Source organism: Xenopus laevis, chromosome 1L (assembly GCF_017654675.1).
Source record: "Xenopus laevis strain J_2021 chromosome 1L, Xenopus_laevis_v10.1, whole genome shotgun sequence".
Taxonomy (NCBI): Eukaryota; Metazoa; Chordata; class Amphibia; order Anura; family Pipidae; genus Xenopus; species Xenopus laevis.
The window spans coordinates 4800012-4820173 of NC_054371.1; the positions used below are offsets into that span (position 1 = coordinate 4800012).

At 47.0% G+C, this 20162-nt stretch overlaps 1 protein-coding gene and 31 non-coding genes across 32 annotated transcripts in view; 12 read left to right on the top strand and 20 right to left on the bottom strand.

The window, feature by feature from the left end:
- Positions 1 to 20162, bottom strand: part of LOC121393935 (vomeronasal type-2 receptor 26-like) — a 263348-nt gene that overhangs the window by 98307 nt on the left and 144879 nt on the right. The window lies entirely within an intron of this gene.
- trnae-cuc lies at positions 457 to 528 on the bottom strand. Its single transcript has one exon. It is a non-coding gene; the product is annotated as a tRNA-Glu (tRNA).
- On the bottom strand, positions 1107 to 1179 carry trnav-cac. Its single transcript has one exon. It is a non-coding gene; the product is annotated as a tRNA-Val (tRNA).
- Positions 1589 to 1661, top strand: trnar-acg. Its single transcript has one exon. It is a non-coding gene; the product is annotated as a tRNA-Arg (tRNA).
- On the top strand, positions 2137 to 2209 carry trnar-ccu. Its single transcript has one exon. It is a non-coding gene; the product is annotated as a tRNA-Arg (tRNA).
- Positions 2972 to 3043, bottom strand: trnah-gug. Its single transcript has one exon. It is a non-coding gene; the product is annotated as a tRNA-His (tRNA).
- On the bottom strand, positions 3511 to 3584 carry trnav-aac. The gene has a single exon. It is a non-coding gene; the product is annotated as a tRNA-Val (tRNA).
- On the bottom strand, positions 4292 to 4363 carry trnae-cuc. Its single transcript has one exon. It is a non-coding gene; the product is annotated as a tRNA-Glu (tRNA).
- Positions 4945 to 5017, bottom strand: trnav-cac. The gene has a single exon. It is a non-coding gene; the product is annotated as a tRNA-Val (tRNA).
- On the top strand, positions 5427 to 5499 carry trnar-acg. Its single transcript has one exon. It is a non-coding gene; the product is annotated as a tRNA-Arg (tRNA).
- Positions 5976 to 6048, top strand: trnar-ccu. Its single transcript has one exon. It is a non-coding gene; the product is annotated as a tRNA-Arg (tRNA).
- trnah-gug lies at positions 6826 to 6897 on the bottom strand. The gene has a single exon. It is a non-coding gene; the product is annotated as a tRNA-His (tRNA).
- trnav-aac lies at positions 7365 to 7437 on the bottom strand. The gene has a single exon. It is a non-coding gene; the product is annotated as a tRNA-Val (tRNA).
- Positions 8136 to 8207, bottom strand: trnae-cuc. Its single transcript has one exon. It is a non-coding gene; the product is annotated as a tRNA-Glu (tRNA).
- On the bottom strand, positions 8786 to 8858 carry trnav-cac. Its single transcript has one exon. It is a non-coding gene; the product is annotated as a tRNA-Val (tRNA).
- Positions 9268 to 9340, top strand: trnar-acg. Its single transcript has one exon. It is a non-coding gene; the product is annotated as a tRNA-Arg (tRNA).
- Positions 9816 to 9888, top strand: trnar-ccu. The gene has a single exon. It is a non-coding gene; the product is annotated as a tRNA-Arg (tRNA).
- trnah-gug lies at positions 10652 to 10723 on the bottom strand. The gene has a single exon. It is a non-coding gene; the product is annotated as a tRNA-His (tRNA).
- trnav-aac lies at positions 11191 to 11263 on the bottom strand. The gene has a single exon. It is a non-coding gene; the product is annotated as a tRNA-Val (tRNA).
- trnae-cuc lies at positions 11962 to 12033 on the bottom strand. The gene has a single exon. It is a non-coding gene; the product is annotated as a tRNA-Glu (tRNA).
- On the bottom strand, positions 12612 to 12684 carry trnav-cac. The gene has a single exon. It is a non-coding gene; the product is annotated as a tRNA-Val (tRNA).
- Positions 13094 to 13166, top strand: trnar-acg. Its single transcript has one exon. It is a non-coding gene; the product is annotated as a tRNA-Arg (tRNA).
- trnar-ccu lies at positions 13573 to 13645 on the top strand. Its single transcript has one exon. It is a non-coding gene; the product is annotated as a tRNA-Arg (tRNA).
- On the bottom strand, positions 14955 to 15027 carry trnav-aac. Its single transcript has one exon. It is a non-coding gene; the product is annotated as a tRNA-Val (tRNA).
- trnar-acg lies at positions 15449 to 15521 on the top strand. The gene has a single exon. It is a non-coding gene; the product is annotated as a tRNA-Arg (tRNA).
- trnar-ccu lies at positions 15928 to 16000 on the top strand. Its single transcript has one exon. It is a non-coding gene; the product is annotated as a tRNA-Arg (tRNA).
- trnah-gug lies at positions 16778 to 16849 on the bottom strand. The gene has a single exon. It is a non-coding gene; the product is annotated as a tRNA-His (tRNA).
- Positions 17317 to 17389, bottom strand: trnav-aac. Its single transcript has one exon. It is a non-coding gene; the product is annotated as a tRNA-Val (tRNA).
- Positions 18086 to 18157, bottom strand: trnae-cuc. The gene has a single exon. It is a non-coding gene; the product is annotated as a tRNA-Glu (tRNA).
- On the bottom strand, positions 18732 to 18804 carry trnav-cac. The gene has a single exon. It is a non-coding gene; the product is annotated as a tRNA-Val (tRNA).
- trnar-acg lies at positions 19214 to 19286 on the top strand. The gene has a single exon. It is a non-coding gene; the product is annotated as a tRNA-Arg (tRNA).
- On the top strand, positions 19693 to 19765 carry trnar-ccu. The gene has a single exon. It is a non-coding gene; the product is annotated as a tRNA-Arg (tRNA).

Genomic DNA, 20162 nt, shown 5'->3' on the forward strand with positions numbered 1-20162 from the left:
GAGAGAATGGTTTTTGTTCAGCTAAGCGCTCAAGTGTTTTGAGCTAAAGGGAACAGGGGGAGCTTTGCAGCGCAATGTCCTATTTTAAATGGTGTTACCTAAGCTCCTTTGCTGATTTTGGTTCTTTGCGGCGAGATATACAAATGAAGCCACTTTGGTTTGGTGCCTTTAAACACAGAATAGCTGAACTCACTCGAATCATACTGTATATCCCATTTCACACAGAAATTGTCTCACGCATCCCATGTGAACAATGGGTAAGTCTTGTATTGTTCTTGGAAAGGTTAAAGGCATGACATGGCTTTAGATCAGACAGTTTCTCTCGAGTCATGACACGTTTACCATACGAATACAAGCGCCTTCTTCCGTACAGCACTTGAGACCTTGCACCACCCGTAGTTTGGGAAAGACCTTCTCAAGCCCCAGCGTTAAATCCACCAGTCAGAAAAGTGCATTTTCCCTGACCGGGAATCGAACCCGGGCCGCGGCGGTGAGAGCGCCGAATCCTAGCCACTAGACCACCAGGGAGGCCGACGGCAAGCTTCCTCGATGCAACTGACGGCAATCAACTCCAACGCAGAATTGTTTACGACGACGCAAAGACATTTCTTTTCTAGACGTCATATCAAAGGCTATTGTGATACTAAATTCTATAGTTAGTATAGATATGGGGAAATATAATTGATGTGAGAGCAGGGAGGGGTGTGTGTGGATGGATGGATGCGGGGGTTTTCATTTGGACGGGTTGAACTTGATTGATTGACTTTGTCTCTTTTCAACCCGATTTAACTATGTAACTATTTTGTAACCCTCCTCTTCTAAAGCGCTTCTTCTCCGTTGTGCACGTGCCCCCTTTTGCATATGGCAGCTGAGGCCTTCGCCGAGCTTTCTCCACTTTTGGCGTGGTTAATGTTTTTTGTTTGCCTGGATGCCATTCGTTTTCTTGGGATGCGTGAATGTTTTGCACTTACTCCCAAACATTGGGCTTTCCATAGTCAAATATCCGTACAAAATGTCAATTCTAAAGGAAAGTGTGCCGCGTCTCTCCCATTTCGGCTTTGGGTTGATGAATGATAAACAAGCAGCTCGCGGTATAAACGGAGCTTTGTTTCTGCCCGGTTTCGAACCGGGGACCTTTCGCGTGTGAGGCGAACGTGATAACCGCTACACTACAGAAACTCCCGTGCTGTTCCCGCACGCAAGACGTTGTGTACTTTTTGCGCAACATTTTCCACAGATGTTGCCGATTATGATCGGGTTTATTTTCTGAAATTGTTTTTAATGCTCTGTGTAATACCGGTCCAGAGCTATAAACAAGGATGTCTGACTTGTAAAAGCCCTTCAAGTCTTAGGAAGGCATTTAAAACACCTCACCGTACAAATCGAAGGAACCCAGGACGAGTCCAACAAGCTATTTCCCAAGATCCCTTAGGTTGAGAGCAGAATGCAACTCCTCCCTTCATTTGTTCCAGGGATGAATTCGGGGACGTGAAGTCTCTCTCCTTACCATATTGGCGGGCGGTACGCAGAGTCTCTGGGATTCACAGGAACTTCCGAGAGATCTGTTTTCCAGCCGCAGACTGATGGGGGGCCAGTGGCGCAATGGATAACGCGTCTGACTACGGATCAGAAGAGTGTAGGTTCGACTCCTGCCTGGCTCGACATGCCTTTAAATTAATTTTCAATCGACTTTAAAAGGGACGTTGAAATTTGATTTCCATTTATAATTGATCATCGAATTTCAGTGCACCAGCACCACGTGAAACTGATGGATGCGTCCTGCTGCCTTCTGCCGGCATGCAAGAAACGTCCCCGTCGCTCATGCCTATCGGTTTTTGACTTTCTCTTCTTTTCTTTTTTTGGTTTTTTGCAGGTTTACGTTGGTGAAGCCTTTGCAAGAAAACAAAGCCACGCCGGGGCAAAAATGTCCTTGGCTTCATCGGTCATCATGTAGGATGTATGAATGCATGATGACTTTTTGGCTATAAAACCATAATAATATCTGTGCGTTTCAAGGTTTGCCAGTCTGCATTCGGTTAAATAAAGAGGGTGCAACTTTGCCCACCAAAACCCATGCAACTGATTTGCTATGAATGCAAACAGCACTAAAAGAAACTTTGCCAAGGGCCATCCTGTGCCCCAGTGGCCTAATGGATAAGGCACTGGCCTCCTAAGCCAGGGATTGTGGGTTCAAGTCCCATCTGGGGTGCTCGCGGTGTGACTTTCTTGAAAGAGACTTTGACGCAGCTAGGACCAGTAACTCTGCTGGCTCTCGAGTCCATGCAGGAGAATTTGGCAAGAAAGCCTTTCAATTAGCTGGATGTTGTGTCAGCAGGTCCGGAAGAAAACCCGTTCCCTGATTAGCAATCATACAGCGGTACGATGAGTTGTGTTAGGAACGCCAAGAACACAAGCCGACTGCTGGAAGTAGCGTCCAGCAATGACAGTGGACTGGTACCGCTTGTTACTCGTTGAAGCGCCTCAAGTACATCTGTTGGACAGATATCAGAACTGCGTTGGAGGAACCTTTTAGCAGACCGCTTTTTGGCTCAGGAATGCCCTTCTCTCCCTTAAATTGTTTTCTCCCAGGCAAGGCCATAAAAGAATTGGTTAGCACCCATTGATAGGGAAGGAGAGGAAGGGGCGACGAGTGTGAATATTTGGGGTAACCTTTTGCTGCCATAAATGTAAAGCTTGCAAATTTCTTCAACAAGGGAGCAGAGTGAAATGTTTTCAAAGCCATGTGGTTTTCATACCAAAATCCTTGATCAGATGGAGATTCCAAATGAATTTGTGTCATACAATTCAAGTGTAATGCGTAAAGCCAGCTAAAGAGGAGATGGCCGACAGGAAGCTACAGCTACCTATTCATTTTGCAAGGGCGCGCCATTTCAAAGTGAGGAAGTAGAGTCGTTTTCAAATTTCCGTTTGAGTGCTAGAAAAGGGTCAAGTTTAAACAAGGGTAAAAAGTTGCCGTGACCCGGATTCGAACCGGGGTTGCTGCGGCCACAACGCAGAGTACTAACCACTATACGATCACGGCATGCTGCGGGCCAGGACTGCGTTGGCCTGCTTTGGGAGTGGCGGCTGCTCTGTCCACGTTGCTTGTGTTGATTTCCTCAGCACAATTGTAGTTGGCATTCATTTTCCCTTTCGACCCATTTTACCGACTCAGCATTCCAGATGACCCACGGCAAGCCTCTCTTGAAAAACCTTTGGCCCTTGTCCGACTTTCTTTGCAAAGAAAGAACACTGACTCCCATAATGCCTTTGGCTTTCCCATTTACAATTTCTTCTTTTCAAAATGCAGTTTAATCGTAAGGAGGCGAACCTAAAACCTCCCGATCCACAGTTAAAATTCATGATAACCCACACACTCACTTCATTTGCCTGGGTTTTTGTTTTTTTCCAATCGTTCAACTGGCTTAGAATGCTTTTTATTTGTAAATACATTCCTGCGAGAGAGAGCACTATGGGAAACGAAGAAATAAAAAGGGGGCAAATGGCCAGTGTTTCTGCCCGGTTTCGAACCGGGGACCTTTCGCGTGTTAGGCGAAACGTGATAACCACTACACTACAGAAACCACCTGCGGGGCTCGTCTAGGGGCCTCCGATCTGAGTCGCCGGGAAAGCCGTCCGGCCGGTGACCGCTCTGAGGCCGCCAAGCAGCGGCCCGCACTAATGAACACTAGGAGACACCGAAAAGGGTCATGGAAAAGCAGGAAAGGGCGGTGTCACAAAGGCCAAGAGAACAGAGGGACTGGAGGAGGAGAGGCTGGTCCACCGAGTCAAAAGAGCTGAGAGGTCTAGAAGTGTAAGTAGCGAGAAGTGGTTTTTGGCTTCAGCTAAGCGCTCAAGTGGTTTTGAGCTAAAGGGAAGCAGAGGGGAGGCTTTGCAGCGCAATGTCCTATTTAAATGGTGTTACCTAAGCTCCTTTGCTGATTTTGGTTTCTTTGCGGCGAGATATACAAATGAAGCCACTTTGGTTTGTGCCTTTAACACAGAATAGCTGAACTCACTCGAATCATACTGTATATCCCATTTCACACAGAAAATTGTCTCACGGCATCCCATGTGAACAATGGTAGTCTTGTATTGTTCTTGGAAAGGTTAAAGGCATGACATGGCTTTAGATCAGACAGTTTCTTCAGTTTCTCTCGAGTCATGACACGTTTACCATACGAATACAAGCGCCTTCTTCCGTACAGCACTTGAGACCTTGCACCACCCGTAGTTTGGGAAAGACCTTCTCAAGCCCCAGCGTTAAATCCACCAGTCAGAAAAGTGCATTTTCCCTGACCGGGAATCGAACCCGGGCCGCGGCGGTGAGAGCGCCGAATCCTAGCCACTAGACCACCAGGGAGGCCGACGGCAAGCTTCCTCGATGCAACTGACGGCAATCAACTCCAACGCAGAATTCTTTACGACGACGCAAAGACATTTCTTTTCTAGACGTCATATCAAAGGCTATTGTGATACTAAATTCTATAGTTAGTATAGATATGGGGAAATATAATTGATGTGAGAGCAGGGAGGGGTGTGTGTGGTGGATGGATGGATGCGGGGGTTTTCATTTGGACGGGTTGAACTTGATTGATTGACTTTGTCTCTTTTCAACCCGATTTAACTATGTAACTATTTTGTAACCCTCCTCTTCTAAAGCGCTTCTTCTCCGTTGTGCACGTGCCCCCTTTTGCATATGGCAGCTGAGGCCTTCGCCGAGCTTTCTCCACTTTTGGCGTGGTTAATGTTTTTTGTTTGCCTGGATGCCATTCGTTTTCTTGGGATGCGTGAATGTTTTGCACTTACTCCCAAACATTGGGCTTTCCATAGTCAAATATCCGTACAAAATGTCAATTCTAAAGGAAAGTGTGCCGCGTCTCTCCCATTTCGGCTTTGGGTTGATGAATGATAAACAAGCAGCTCGCGGTATAAACGGAGCTTTGTTTCTGCCCGGTTTCGAACCGGGGACCTTTCGCGTGTGAGGCGAACGTGATAACCGCTACACTACAGAAACTCCCGTGCTGTTCCCGCACGCAAGACGTTGTGTACTTTTTGCGCAACATTTTCCACAGATGTTGCCGATTATGATCGGGTTTATTTTCTGAAATTGTTTTTAATGCTCTGTGTAATACCGGTCCAGAGCTATAAACAAGGATGTCTGACTTGTAAAAGCCCTTCAAGTCTTAGGAAGGCATTTAAAACACCTCACCGTACAAATCGAAGGAACCCAGGACGAGTCCAACAAGCTATTTCCCAAGATCCCTTAGGTTGAGAGCAGAATGCAACTCCTCCCTTCATTTGTTCCAGGGATGAATTCGGGGACGTGAAGTCTCTCTCCTTACCATATTGGCGGGCGGTACGCAGAGTCTCTGGGATTCACAGGAACTTCCGAGAGATCTGTTTTCCAGCCGCAGACTGATGGGGGGCCAGTGGCGCAATGGATAACGCGTCTGACTACGGATCAGAAGAGTGTAGGTTCGACTCCTGCCTGGCTCGACATGCCTTTAAATTAATTTTCAATCGACTTTAAAAGGGACGTTGAAATTTGATTTCCATTTATAATTGATCATCGAATTTCAGTGCACCAGCACCACGTGAAACTGATGGATGCGTCCTGCTGCCTTCTGCCGGCATGCAAGAAACGTCCCCGTCGCTCATGCCTATCGGTTTTTGACTTTCTCTTCTTTTCTTTTTTTGTTTTTTTGCAGGTTTACGTTGGTGAAGCCTTTGCAAGAAAACAAAGCCACGCCGGGGCAAAAATGTCCTTGGCTTCATCGGTCATCATGTAGGATGTATGAATGCATGATGACTTTTTGGCTATAAAACCATAATAATATCTGTGCGTTTCAAGGTTTGCCAGTCTGCATTCGGTTAAATAAAGAGGGTGCAACTTTGCCCACCAAAACCCATGCAACTGATTTGCTATGAATGCAAACAGCACTAAAAGAAACTTTGCCAAGGGGCCATCCTGTGCCCCAGTGGCCTAATGGATAAGGCACTGGCCTCCTAAGCCAGGGATTGTGGGTTCAAGTCCCATCTGGGGTGCTCGCGGTGTGACTTTCTTGAAAGAGACTTTGACGCAGCTAGGACCAGTAACTCTGCTGGCTCTCGAGTCCATGCAGGAGAATTTGGCAAGAAAGCCTTTCAATTAGCTGGATGTTGTGTCAGCAGGTCCGGAAGAAATCCCGTTCCCTGATTAGCAATCATACAGCGGTACGATGAGTTGTGTTAGGAACGCCAAAAACACAAGCCGACCGCTGGAAGTAGCGTCCAGCAATAAGAGTAGACGGGTCGACAGTGGACCGGTACCGCTTGTTACTCGTTGAAGCGCCTCAAGTACATCTGTTGGACAGATATCAGAACTGCGTTGGAGGAACCTTTTAGCAGACCGCTTTTTGGCTCAGGAATGCCCTTCTCTCCCTTAAATTGTTTTCTCCCAGGCAAAGCCATAAAAGAATTGGTTAGCACCCATTTATAGGGAAGGAGAGGAAGGGGCGATGAGTGTGAATATTTGGGGTAACCTTTTGCTGCCATAAATGTAAAGCTTGCAAATTTCTTCAACAAGGGAGCAGAGTGAAATGTTTTCAAAGCCATGTGGTTTTCATACCAAAATCCTTGATCAGATGGAGATTCCAAATGAATTTGTGTCATACAATTCAAGTGTAATGCGTAAAGCCAGCTAAAGAGGAGATGGCCGACAGGAAGCTACAGCTACCTATTCATTTTGCAAGGGCGCGCCATTTCAAAGTGAGGAAGTAGAGTCGTTTTCAAATTTCCGTTTGAGTGCTAGAAAAGGGTCAAGTTTAAACAAGGGTAAAAAGTTGCCGTGACCCGGATTCGAACCGGGGTTGCTGCGGCCACAACGCAGAGTACTAACCACTATACGATCACGGCATGCTGCGGGCCAGGACTGCGTTGGCCTGCTTTGGGAGTGGCGGCTGCTCTGTCCACGTTGCTTGTGTTGATTTCCTCAGCACAATTGTAGTTGGCATTCATTTTCCCTTTCGACCCATTTTACCGACTCAGCATTCCAGATGACCCACGGCAAGCCTCTCTTGAAAAACCTTTGGCCCTTGTCCGACTTTCTTTGCAAAGAAGGAACACTGACTCCCATAATGCCTTTGGCTTTCCCATTTACAATTTCTTCTTTTCAAAATGCAGTTTAATCGTAAGGAGGCGAACCTAAAACCTCCCGATCCACAGTTAAAATTCATGATAACCCACACACTCACTTCATTTGCCTGGGTTTTTGTTTTTTTCCAATCGTTCAACTGGCTTAGAATGCTTTTTATTTGTAAATACATTCCTGCGAGAGAAAGCACTATGGGAAACGAAGAAATAAAAAGGGGGCGAATCGCTAGTGTTTCTGCCCGGTTTCGAACCGGGGACCTTTCGCGTGTTAGGCGAACGTGATAACCACTACACTACAGAAACCACCTGCGGGGCTCGTCTAGGGGCTCGTCTAGGGAAAGCCGTCCGGCCGGTGACCGCTCTGAGGCCGCCAAGCAGCGGCCCGCACTAATGAACACTAGGAGACACCGAAAAGGGTCATGGAAAAGCAGGAAAGGGCGGTGTCACAAAGGCCAAGAGAACAGAGGGACTGGAGGAGGAGAGGCTGGTCCACCGAGTCAAAAGAGCTGAGAGGTCTAGAAGTGTAAGTAGCGAGAAGTGGTTTTTGGCTTCAGCTAAGCGCTCAAGTGGTTTTGAGCTAAAGGGAAGCAGAGGGGAGGGCTTTGCAGCGCAATGTCCTATTTAAATGGTGTTACCTAAGCTCCTTTGCTGATTTTGGTTTCTTTGCGGCGAGATATACAAATGAAGCCACTTTGGTTTGTGCCTTTAACACAGAATAGCTGAACTCACTCGAATCATACTGTATATCCCATTTCACACAGAAAATTGTCTCACAGCATCCCATGTGAACAATGGTAGTCTTGTATTGTTCTTGGAAAGGTTAAAGGCATGACATGGCTTTAGATCAGACAGTTTCTTCAGTTTCTCTCGAGTCATGACACGTTTACCATACGAATACAAGCGCCTTCTTCCGTACAGCACTTGAGACCTTGTACCACCCGTAGTTTGGGAAAGACCTTCTCAAGCCCCAGCGTTAAAGCCACCAGTCAGAAAAGAGCATTTTCCCTGACCGGGAATCGAACCCAGGCCGCGGCGGTGAGAGCGCCGAATCCTAGCCACTAGACCACCAGGGAGGCCGACGGCGAGCTTCCTCGATGCAACTGACGGCAATCAACTCCAACGCAGAATTGTTTACGACGACGCAAAGACATTTCTTTTCTAGACGTCATATCAAAGGCTATTGTGATACTAAATTCTATAGTTAGTATAGATATGGGGAAATATAATTGATGTGAGAGCAGGGAGGGGTGTGTGTGGATGGATGGATGCGGGGGTTTTCATTTGGACGGGTTGAACTTGATTGATTGACTTTGTCTCTTTTCAACCCGATTTAACTATGTAACTATTTTGTAACCCTCCTCTTCTAAAGCGCTTCTTCTCCGTTGTGCACGTGCCCCCTTTTGCATATGGCAGCTGAGGCCTTCGCCGAGCTTTCTCCACTTTTGGCGTGGTTAATGTTTTTTGTTTGCCTGGATGCCATTCGTTTTCTTGGGATGCGTGAATGTTTTGCACTTACTCCCAAACATTGGGCTTTCCATAGTCAAATATCCGTACAAAATGTCAATTCTAAAGGAAAGTGTGCCGCGTCTCTCCCATTTCCGCTTTGGGTTGATGAATGATAAACAAGCAGCTCGCGGTATAAACGGAGCTTTGTTTCTGCCCGGTTTCGAACCAAGGACCTTTCACGTGTGAGGCGAATGTGATAACCGCTACACTACAGAAACCCCCATGCTGTCCCCGCACGCAAGACGTTGTGTACTTTTTGCGCAACATTTTCCACAGATGTTGCCGATTATGATCGGGTTTATTTTCTGAAATTGTTTTTAATGCTCTGTGTAATACCGGTCCAGAGCTATAAACAAGGATGTCTGACTTGTAAAAGCCCTTCAAGTCTTAGGAAGGCATTTAAAACACCTCACCGTACAAATCGAAGGAACCCAGGACGAGTCCAACAAGCTATTTCCCAAGATCCCTTAGGTTGAGAGCAGAATGCAACTCCTCCCTTCATTTGTTCCAGGGATGAATTCGGGGACGTGAAGTCTCTCTCCTTACCATATTGGCGGGCGGTACGCAGAGTCTCTGGGATTCACAGGAACTTCCGAGAGATCTGTTTTCCAGCCGCTGATTGACGGGGGGCCAGTGGCGCAATGGATAACGCGTCTGACTACGGATCAGAAGATTGTAGGTTCGACTCCTGCCTGGCTCGACATGCCTTTAAATTAATTTTCAATCGACTTTAAAAGGGACGTTGAAATTTGATTTCCATTTATAATTGATCATCGAATTTCAGTGCACCAGCACCACGTGAAACTGATGGATGCGTCCTGCTGCCTTCTGCCGGCATGCAAGAAACGTCCCCGTCGCTCATGCCTATCGGTTTTTGCCTTTCTCTTCTTTTCTTTTTTGTTTTTTTGCAGGTTTACGTTGGTGAAGCCTTTGCAAGAAAACAAAGCCACGCCGGGGCAAAAATGTCCTTGGCTTCATCGGTCATCATGTAGGATGTATGAATGCATGATGACTTTTTGGCTATAAAACCATAATAATATCTGTGCGTTTCAAGGGTTGCCAGTCTGCATTCGGTTAAATAAAGAGGGTGCAACTTTGCCCACCAAAACCCATGCAACTGATTTGCTATGAATGCAAACAGCACTAAAAGAAACTTTGCCAAGGGTTCAACCTGTGCGCCAGTGGCCTAATGGATAAGGCACTGGCCTCCTAAGCCAGGGATTGTGGGTTCAAGTCCCATCTGGGGTGCTCGCGGTGTGACTTTCTTGAAAGAGACTTTGACGCAGCTAGGACCAGTAACTCTGCTGGCTCTCGGGTCCATGCAGGAGAATTTGGCAAGAAAGCCTTTCAATTAGCTGGATGTTGTGTCAGCAGGTCCGGAAGAAAACCCGTTCCCTGATTAGCAATCATACAGCGGTACGATGAGTTGTGTTAGGAACGCCAAGAACACAAGCCGACCGCTGGAAGTAGCGTCCAGCAATGACAGTGGACTGGTACCGCTTGTTACTCGTTGAAGCGCCTCAAGTACATCTGTTGGACAGATATCAGAACTGCGTTGGAGGAACCTTTTAGCAGACCGCTTTTTGGCTCAGGAATGCCCTTCTCTCCCTTAAATTGTTTTCTCCCAGGCAAGGCCATAAAAGAATTGGTTAGCACCCATTGATAGGGAAGGAGAGGAAGGGGGCGACGAGTGTGAATATTTGGGGTAACCTTTTGCTGCCATAAATGTAAAGCTTGCAAATTTCTTCAACAAGGGAGCAGAGTGAAATGTTTTCAAAGCCATGTGGTTTTCATACCAAAATCCTTGATCAGATGGAGATTCCAAATGAATTTGTGTCATACAATTCAAGTGTAATGCGTAAAGCCAGCTAAAGAGGAGATGGCCGACAGGAAGCTACGGCTACCTATTCATTTTGCAAGGGCGCGCCATTTCAAAGTGAGGAAGAAGAGTCGTTTTCAAATTTCCGTTTGAGTGCTAGAAAAGGGTCAAGTTTAAACAAGGGTAAAAAGTTGCCGTGACCCGGATTCGAACCGGGGTTGCTGCGGCCACAACGCAGAGTACTAACCACTATACGATCACGGCATGCTGCGGGCCAGGACTGCGTTGGCCTGCTTTGGGAGTGGCGGCTGCTCTGTCCACGTTGCTTGTGTTGATTTCCTCAGCACAATTGTAGTTGGCATTCATTTTCCCTTTCGACCCATTTTACCGACTCAGCATTCCAGATGACCCACGGCAAGCCTCTCTTGAAAAACCTTTGGCCCTTGTCCGACTTTCTTTGCAAAGAAAGAACACTGACTCCCATAATGCCTTTGGCTTTCCCATTTACAATTTCTTCTTTTCAAAATGCAGTTTAATCGTAAGGAGGCGAACCTAAAACCTCCCGATCCACAGTTAAAATTCATGATAACCCACACACTCACTTCATTTGCCTGGGTTTTTGTTTTTTTCCAATCGTTCAACTGGCTTAGAATGCTTTTTATTTGTAAATACATTCCTGCGAGAGAGAGCACTATGGGAAACGAAGAAATAAAAAGGGGGCAAATGGCCAGTGTTTCTGCCCGGTTTCGAACCGGGGACCTTTCGCGTGTTAGGCGAACGTGATAACCACTACACTACAGAAACCACCTGCGGGGCTCGTCTAGGGGCCTCCGATCTGAGTCGCCGGGAAAGCCGTCCGGCCGGTGACCGCTCTGAGGCCGCCAAGCAGCGGCCCGCACTAATGAACACTAGGAGACACCGAAAAGGGTCATGGAAAAGCAGGAAAGGGCGGTGTCACAAAGGCCAAGAGAACAGAGGGACTGGAGGAGGAGAGGCTGGTCCACCGAGTCAAAAGAGCTGAGAGGTCTAGAAGTGTAAGTAGCGAGAAGTGGTTTTTGGCTTCAGCTAAGCGCTCAAGTGGTTTTGAGCTAAAGGGAAGGGCTTTGCAGCGCAATGTCCTATTTAAATGGTGTTACCTAAGCTCCTTTGCTGATTTTGGTTTCTTTGCGGCGAGATATACAAATGAAGCCACTTTGGTTTGTGCCTTTAACACAGAATAGCTGAACTCACTCGAATCATACTGTATATCCCATTTCACACAGAAAATTGTCTCACAGCATCCCATGTGAACAATGGTAGTCTTGTATTGTTCTTGGAAAGGTTAAAGGCATGACATGGCTTTAGATCAGACAGTTTCTTCAGTTTCTCTCGAGTCATGACACGTTTACCATACGAATACAAGCGCCTTCTTCCGTACAGCACTTGAGACCTTGCACCACCCGTAGTTTGGGAAAGACCTTCTCAAGCCCCAGCGTTAAAGCCACCAGTCAGAAAAGTGCATTTTCCCTGACCGGGAATCAAACCCGGGCCGCGGCGGTGAGAGCGCCGAATCCTAGCCACTAGACCACCAGGGAGGCCGACGGTGAGCTTCCTCGATGCAACTGACGGCAATCAACTCCAACGCAGAATTGTTTACGACGACGCAAAGACATTTCTTTTCTAGACGTCATATCAAAGGCTATTGTGATACTAAATTCTATAGTTAGTATAGATATGGGGAAATATAATTGATGTGAGAGCAGGGAGGGGTGTGTGTGGATGGATGGATGCGGGGGTTTTCATTTGGACGGGTTGAACTTGATTGATTGACTTTGTCTCTTTTCAACCCGATTTAACTATGTAACTATTTTGTAACCCTCCTCTTCTAAAGCGCTTCTTCTCCGTTGTGCACGTGCCCCCTTTTGCATATGGCAGCTGAGGCCTTCGCCGAGCTTTCTCCACTTTTGGCGTGGTTAATGTTTTTTGTTTGCCTGGATGCCATTCGTTTTCTTGGGATGCGTGAATGTTTTGCACTTACTCCCAAACATTGGGCTTTCCATAGTCAAATATCCGTACAAAATGTCAATTCTAAAGGAAAGTGTGCCGCGTCTCTCCCATTTCCGCTTTGGGTTGATGAATGATAAACAAGCAGCTCGCGGTATAAACGGAGCTTTGTTTCTGCCCGGTTTCGAACCGGGGACCTTTCGCGTGTGAGGCGAACGTGATAACCGCTACACTACAGAAACCCCCATGCTGTCCCCGCACGCAAGACGTTGTGTACTTTTTGCGCAACATTTTCCACAGATGTTGCCGATTATGATCGGGTTTATTTTCTGAAATTGTTTTTAATGCTCTGTGTAATACCGGTCCAGAGCTATAAACAAGGATGTCTGACTTGTAAAAGCCCTTCAAGTCTTAGGAAGGCATTTAAAACACCTCACCGTACAAATCGAAGGAACCCAGGACGAGTCCAACAAGCTATTTCCCAAGATCCCTTAGGTTGAGAGCAGAATGCAACTCCTCCCTTCATTTGTTCCAGGGATGAATTCGGGGACGTGAAGTCTCTCTCCTTACCATATTGGCGGGCGGTACGCAGAGTCTCTGGGATTCACAGGAACTTCCGAGAGATCTGTTTTCCAGCCGCTGATTGACAGGGGGCCAGTGGCGCAATGGATAACGCGTCTGACTACGGATCAGAAGATTGTAGGTTCGACTCCTGCCTGGCTCGACATGCCTTTAAATTAATTTTCAATCGACTTTAAAAGGGACGTTGAAATTTGATTTCCATTTATAATTGATCATCGAATTTCAGTGCACCAGCACCACGTGAAACTGATGGATGCGTCCTGCTGCCTTCTGCCGGCATGCAGGTTTACGTTGGTGAAGCCTTTGCAAGAAAACAAAGCCACGCCGGGGCAAAAATGTCCTTGGCTTCATCGGTCATCATGTAGGATGTATGAATGCATGATGACTTTTTGGCTATAAAACCATAATAATATCTGTGCGTTTCAAGGGTTGCCAGTCTGCATTCGGTTAAATAAAGAGGGTGCAACTTTGCCCACCAAAACCCATGCAACTGATTTGCTATGAATGCAAACAGCACTAAAAGAAACTTTGCCAAGGGTTCAACCTGTGCCCCAGTGGCCTAATGGATAAGGCACTGGCCTCCTAAGCCAGGGATTGTGGGTCCAAGTCCCATCTGGGGTGCTCGCGGTGTGACTTTCTTGAAAGAGACTTTGACACAGCTAGGACCAGTAACTCTGCTGGCTCTCGGGTCCATGCAGGAGAATTTGGCAAGAAAGCCTTTCAATTAGCTGGATGTTGTGTCAGCAGGTCCGGAAGAAAACCCGTTCCCTGATTAGCAATCATACAGCGGTACGATGAGTTGTGTTAGGAACGCCAAGAACACAAGCCGACCGCTGGAAGTAGCGTCCAGCAATAAGAGTAGACGGGTGGACCGGTACCGCTTGTTACTCGTTGAAGCGCCTCAAGTACATCTGTTGGACAGATATCAGAACTGCGTTGGAGGAACCTTTTAGCAGACCGCTTTTTGGCTCAGGAATGCCCTTCTCTCCCTTAAATTGTTTTCTCCCAGGCAAGGCCATAAAAGAATTGGTTAGCACCCATTGATAGGGAAGGAGAGGAAGGGGCGACGAGTGTGAATATTTGGGGTAACCTTTTGCTGCCATAAATGTAAAGCTTGCAAATTTCTTCAACAAGGGAGCAGAGTGAAATGTTTTCAAAGCCATGTGGTTTTCATACCAAAATCCTTGATCAGATGGAGATTCCAAATGAATTTGTGTCATACAATTCAAGTGTAATGCGTAAAGCCAGCTAAAGAGGAGATGGCCGACAGGAAGCTACGGCTACCTATTCATTTTGCAAGGGCGCGCCATTTCAAAGTGATGAAGAAGAGTCGTTTTCAAATTTCCGTTTGAGTGCTAGAAAAGGGTCAAGTTTAAACAAGGGTAAAATGTTGCCGTGACCCGGATTCGAACCGGGGTTGCTGCGGCCACAACGCAGATTACTAACCACTATACGATCACGGCATGCTGCGGGCCAGGACTGCGTTGGCCTGCTTTGGGAGTGGCGGCTGCTCTGTCCACGTTGCTTGTGTTGATTTCCTCAGCACAATTGTAGTTGGCATTCATTTTCCCTTTCGACCCATTTTACCGACTCAGCATTCCAGATGACCCACGGCAAGCCTCTCTTGAAAAACCTTTGGCCCTTGTCCGACTTTCTTTGCAAAGAAAGAACACTGACTCCCATAATGCCTTTGGCTTTCCCATTTACAATTTCTTCTTTTCAAAATGCAGTTTAATCGTAAGGAGGCGAACCTAAAACCTCCCGATCCACAGTTAAAATTCATGATAACCCACACACTCACTTCATTTGCCTGGGTTTTTGTTTTTTTCCAATCGTTCAACTGGCTTAGAATGCTTTTTATTTGTAAATACATTCCTGCAAGAGAGAGCACTATGGGAAACGAAGAAATAAAAAGGGGGCAAATGGCCAGTGTTTCTGCCCGGTTTCGAACCGGGGACCTTTCGCGTGTTAGGCGAACGTGATAACCACTACACTACAGAAACCACCTGCGGGGCTCGTCTCGGGGCCTCCGATCTGAGTCGCCGGGAAAGCCGTTTTCTTGCATTTTCCACAGATGTTGCCGATTATGATCGGGTTTATTTTCTGAAATTGTTTTTAATGCTCTGTGTAATACCGGTCCAGAGCTATAAACAAGGATGTCTGACTTGTAAAGCCCTTCAAGTCTTAGGAAGGCATTTAAAACACCTCACCGTACAAATCGAAGGAACCCAGGACGAGTCCAACAAGCTATTTCCCAAGATCCCTTAGGTTGAGAGCAGAATGCAACTCCTCCCTTCATTTGTTCCAGGGATGAATTCGGGGACGTGAAGTCTCTCTCCTTACCATATTGGCGGGCGGTACGCAGAGTCTCTGGGATTCACAGGAACTTCCGAGAGATCTGTTTTCCAGCCGCTGATTGACAGGGGGCCAGTGGCGCAATGGATAACGCGTCTGACTACGGATCAGAAGATTGTAGGTTCGACTCCTGCCTGGCTCGACATGCCTTTAAATTAATTTTCAATCGACTTTAAAAGGGACGTTGAAATTTGATTTCCATTTATAATTGATCATCGAATTTCAGTGCACCAGCACCACGTGAAACTGATGGATGCGTCCTGCTGCCTTCTGCCGGCATGCAGGTTTACGTTGGTGAAGCCTTTGCAAGAAAACAAAGCCACGCCGGGGCAAAAATGTCCTTGGCTTCATCGGTCATCATGTAGGATGTATGAATGCATGATGACTTTTTGGCTATAAAACCATAATAATATCTGTGCGTTTCAAGGGTTGCCAGTCTGCATTCGGTTAAATAAAGAGGGTGCAACTTTGCCCACCAAAACCCATGCAACTGATTTGCTATGAATGCAAACAACACTAAAAGAAACTTTGCCAAGGGTTCAACCTGTGCCCCAGTGGCCTAATGGATAAGGCACTGGCCTCCTAAGCCAGGGATTGTGGGTTCAAGTCCCATCTGGGGTGCTCGCGGTGTGACTTTCTTGAAAGAGACTTTGACGCAGCTAGGACCAGTAACTCTGCTGGCTCTCGGGTCCATGCAGGAGAATTTGGCAAGAAAGCCTTTCAATTAGCTGGATGTTGTGTCAGCAGGTCCGGAAGAAAACCCGTTCCCTGATTAGCAATCATACAGCGGTACGATGAGTTGTGTTAGGAACGCCAAGAACACAAGCCGACCGCTGGAAGTAGCGTCCAGCAATAAGAGTAGACGGGTGGACAGTGGACCGCTACCGCTTGTTACTCGTTGAAGCGCCTCAAGTACATCTGTTGGACAGATATCAGAACTGCGTTGGAGGAACCTTTTAGCAGACCGCTTTTTGGCTCAGGAATGCCCTTCTCTCCCTTAAATTGTTTTCTCCCAGGCAAGGCCATAAAAGAATTGGTTAGCACCCATTGATAGGGAAGGAGAGGAAGGGGCGACGAGTGTGAATATTTGGGGTAACCTTTTGCTGCCATAAATGTAAAGCTTGCAAATTTCTTCAACAAGGGAGCAGAGTGAAATGTTTTCAAAGCCATGTGGTTTTCATACCAAAATCCTTGATCAGATGGAGATTCCAAATGAATTTGTGTCATACAATTCAAGTGTAATGCGTAAAGCCAGCTAAAGACGAGATGGCCGACAGGAAGCTACGGCTACCTATTCATTTTGCAAGGGCGCGCCATTTCAAAGTGAGGAAGAAGAGTCCTTTTCAAATTTCCGTTTGAGTGCTAGAAAAGGGTCAAGTTTAAACAAGGGTAAAAAGTTGCCGTGACCCGGATTCGAACCGGGGTTGCTGCGGCCACAACGCAGAGTACTAACCACTATACGATCACGGCATGCTGCGGGCCAGGACTGCGTTGGCCTGCTTTGGGAGTGGCGGCTGCTCTGTCCACGTTGCTTGTGTTGATTTCCTCAGCACAATTGTAGTTGGCATTCATTTTCCCTTTCGACCCATTTTACCGACTCAGCATTCCAGATGACCCACGGCAAGCCTCTCTTGAAAAACCTTTGGCCCTTGTCCGACTTTCTTTGCAAAGAAAGAACACTGACTCCCATAATGCCTTTGGCTTTCCCATTTACAATTTCTTCTTTTCAAAATGCAGTTTAATCGTAAGGAGGCGAACCTAAAACCTCCCGATCCACAGTTAAAATTCATGATAACCCACACACTCACTTCATTTGCCTGGGTTTTTGTTTTTTTCTAATCGTTCAACTGGCTTAGAATGCTTTTTATTTGTAAATACATTCCTGCGAGAGAGAGCACTATGGGAAACGAAGAAATAAAAAGGGGGCAAATGGCCAGTGTTTCTGCCCGGTTTCGAACCGGGGACCTTTCGCGTGTTAGGCGAACGTGATAACCACTACACTACAGAAACCACCTGCGGGGCTCGTCAGGGCCTCCGATCTGAGTCGCCGGGAAAGCCGTCCGGCCGGTGACCGCTCTGAGGCCGCCAAGCAGCGGCCCGCACTAATGAACACTAGGAGACACCGAAAAGGGTCATGGAAAAGCAGGAAAGGGCGGTGTCACAAAGGCCAAGAGAACAGAGGGACTGGAGGAGGAGAGGCTGGTCCACCGAGTCAAAAGAGCTGAGAGGTCTAGAAGTGTAAGTAGCGAGAAGTGGTTTTTGGCTTCAGCTAAGCGCTCAAGTGGTTTTGAGCTAAAGGGAAGGGCTTTGCAGCGCAATGTCCTATTTAAATGGTGTTACCTAAGCTCCTTTGCTGATTTTGGTTTCTTTGCGGCGAGATATACAAATGAAGCCACTTTGGTTTGTGCCTTTAACACAGAATAGCTGAACTCACTCGAATCATACTGTATATCCCATTTCACACAGAAAATTGTCTCACAGCATCCCATGTGAACAATGGTAGTCTTGTATTGTTCTTGGAAAGGTTAAAGGCATGACATGGCTTTAGATCAGACAGTTTCTTCAGTTTCTCTCGAGTCATGACACGTTTACCATACGAATACAAGCGCCTTCTTCCGTACAGCACTTGAGACCTTGCACCACCCGTAGTTTGGGAAAGACCTTCTCAAGCCCCAGCGTTAAAGCCACCAGTCAGAAAAGTGCATTTTCCCTGACCGGGAATCGAACCCGGGCCGCGGCGGTGAGAGCGCCGAATCCTAGCCACTAGACCACCAGGGAGGCCGACGGCGAGCTTCCTCGATGCAACTGACGGCAATCAACTCCAACGCAGAATTGTTTACGACGACGCAAAGACATTTCTTTTCTAGACGTCATATCAAAGGCTATTGTGATACTAAATTCTATAGTTAGTATAGATATGGGGAAATATAATTGATGTGAGAGCAGGGAGGGGTGTGTGTGGATGGATGCGGGGGTTTTCATTTGGACGGGTTGAACTTGATTGATTGACTTTGTCTCTTTTCAACCCGATTTAACTATGTAACTATTTTGTAACCCTCCTCTTCTAAAGCGCTTCTTCTCCGTTGTACACGTGCCCCCTTTTGCATATGGCAGCTGAGGCCTTCGCCGAGCTTTCTCCACTTTTGGCGTGGTTAATGTTTTTTGTTTGCCTGGATGCCATTCGTTTTCTTGGGATGCGTGAATGTTTTGCACTTACTCCCAAACATTGGGCTTTCCATAGTCAAATATCCGTACAAAATGTCAATTCTAAAGGAAAGTGTACCGCGTCTCTCCCATTTCCGCTTTGGGTTGATGAATGATAAACAAGCAGCTCGCGGTATAAACGGAGCTTTGTTTCTGCCCGGTTTCGAACCGGGGACCTTTCGCGTGTGAGGCGAACGTGATAACCGCTACACTACAGAAACCCCCATGCTGTCCCCGCACGCAAGACGTTGTGTACTTTTTGCGCAACATTTTCCACAGATGTTGCCGATTATGATCGGGTTTATTTTCTGAAATTGTTTTTAATGCTCTGTGTAATACCGGTCCAGAGCTATAAACAAGGATGTCTGACTTGTAAAAGCCCTTAAAGTCTTAGGAAGGCATTTAAAACACCTCACCGTACAAATCGAAGGAACCCAGGACGAGTCCAACAAGCTATTTCCCAAGATCCCTTAGGTTGAGAGCAGAATGCAACTCCTCCCTTCATTTGTTCCAGGGATGAATTCGGGGACATGAAGTCTCTCTCCTTACCATATTGGCGGGCGGTACGCAGAGTCTCTGGGATTCACAGGAACTTCCGAGAGATCTGTTTTCCAGCCGCTTATTGACGGGGGGCCAGTGGCGCAATGGAAAACGCGTCTGACTACGAATCAGAAGATTGTAGGTTCGACTCCTGCCTGGCTCGACATGCCTTTAAATTAATTTTCAATCGACTTTAAAAGGGACGTTGAAATTTGATTTCCATTTATAATTGATCATCGAATTTCAGTGCACCAGCACCACGTGAAACTGATGGATGCGTCCTGCTGCCTTCTGCCGGCATGCAGGTTTACGTTGGTGAAGCCTTTGCAAGAAAACAAAGCCACGCCGGGGCAAAAATGTCCTTGGCTTCATCGGTCATCATGTAGGATGTATGAATGCATGATGACTTTTTGGCTATAAAACCATAATAATATCTGTGCGTTTCAAGGGTTGCCAGTCTGCATTCGGTTAAATAAAGAGGGTGCAACTTTGCCCACCAAAACCCATGCAACTGATTTGCTATGAATGCAAACAGCACTAAAAGAAACTTTGCCAAGGGTTCAACCTGTGCCCCAGTGGCCTAATGGATAAGGCACTGGCCTCCTAAGCCAGGGATTGTGGGTCCAAGTCCCATCTGGGGTGCTCGCGGTGTGACTTTCTTGAAAGAGACTTTGACGCAGCTAGGACCAGTAACTCTGCTGGCTCTCGGGTCCATGCAGGAGAATTTGGCAAGAAAGCCTTTCAATTAGCTGGATGTTGTGTCAGCAGGTCCGGAAGAAAACCCGTTCCCTGATTAGCAATCATACAGCGGTACGATGAGTTGTGTTAGGAACGCCAAGAACACAAGCCGACCGCTGGAAGTAGCGTCCAGCAATAAGAGTAGACGGGTGGACCGGTACCGCTTGTTACTCGTTGAAGCGCCTCAAGTACATCTGTTGGACAGATATCAGAACTGCGTTGGAGGAACCTTTTAGCAGACCGCTTTTTGGCTCAGGAATGCCCTTCTCTCCCTTAAATTGTTTTCTCCCAGGCAAGGCCA